This window comes from Trichosurus vulpecula, chromosome 2, assembly GCF_011100635.1.
Source record: "Trichosurus vulpecula isolate mTriVul1 chromosome 2, mTriVul1.pri, whole genome shotgun sequence".
In the NCBI taxonomy this organism is placed as follows: Eukaryota; Metazoa; Chordata; class Mammalia; order Diprotodontia; family Phalangeridae; genus Trichosurus; species Trichosurus vulpecula.
Genome location: NC_050574.1, coordinates 39,994,462 through 39,995,631, shown reverse-complemented (window position 1 = coordinate 39,995,631; position 1,170 = coordinate 39,994,462). Strand labels below are relative to the sequence as shown.

Below are 1,170 nucleotides of genomic sequence, written 5' to 3'. Positions count from 1 at the left end.
GTTCTCTCTGGGACCTGGGAGGAAATAAGAAAAATTTGACTTCTCTAAGACTCTTTTTATGTCAAATGAAGGGAATGGACTAAAAGGACAGGAGCCTTCATCCTTAGACTAGGATCATGGATTTATCTTCTTAAGGCTCGATTCTGACCATGCTACCCCCTCATTCCATCAACGTCAGTGGCTCCCTGTTATTTTCAGGATCAAATGTAAACTACCCTTGCTTTCTAAGCCTTCCACAGCCTGGTCCCTCCTGACCACCTCAGTCTTCTTAGACCCACATACACACACAGTCTGTGTTCCACTGACATTGGCTTCCTTATTGTTTCTCGACCCCAGACACCCCATCTCCTGAAGCTCGGTGGTTCCCCTGGAATTCCCCCATGTCTGGAATGCTCTTCTTCCTCACCACCTGCTTTGTGGTTTCCCTGGCTCTCTTCCAGGCTCCCCCCAAATCACACCTCTGTGTGAAGCCATCCCCAGTCCTCCTTCATCTTCTTGCCTTCCTTCTGTTCAGGAAGACCTGAATTCCAATCCAGCCTCAGACACTTAGTACCTCTGAGACCTTGTTAGTCACTTTCCAAGTCTTGTTTTCCTCATCTGTGAAATGGGAGGAATCCCAGCTCCCATCCCATAGGGTTGTTGTGAGAGTGCAACGAGAGAACGTATACAAAATAATCTGTAAACCTAGCTGTGAGCTGGTAGCCAGCTGGCATCTCCTGACTCTTCCTAGATGCTCCTACACGTTTTCTTTCATGGGTCCACTCTCCTCCTGAGTCTTTCAAACTGAGTTCTCCAGGGTTGGCCTTCAGGAGCAGGGGAGTGCAGAGGAAGGACTAGATTTTTATTATTCCATGATCTGGAGGCTAGTGGCACCCTTTGAGAGACTGTGACATTCTGGTCCCATCATTTGACAAATAGAGAAACTGAGGGCCAGGAAAGAGGAAGGAACTTGACCAAGATCACACTGCAGGCAGTCGAAGACTGCTGGAAAGGGAAGGAGAGGTTTGGTCCAGTTCAGGAGACAGGTGGGGAGAAGAGAGGCAGGTGATCCCCACAGTGAGGAAAAGGGAGGGCTGTAGATGCCGCCCGAAAGGTGGAATTGAACCACTCTGTCGCTAGACAGCTACAGGTTTGAAGCCTGCACCCCAGACCACTGAGGGTCATTCGGGC

At 49.5% G+C, this 1,170-nt stretch overlaps 1 non-coding gene across 1 annotated transcript; it reads right to left on the bottom strand.

Moving 5' to 3' along the window:
* Positions 1–1,083: 1,083 nt before the first annotated feature.
* On the bottom strand, positions 1,084–1,170 carry TRNASTOP-UCA. Its single transcript has one exon. It is a non-coding gene; the product is annotated as a tRNA-Sec (tRNA).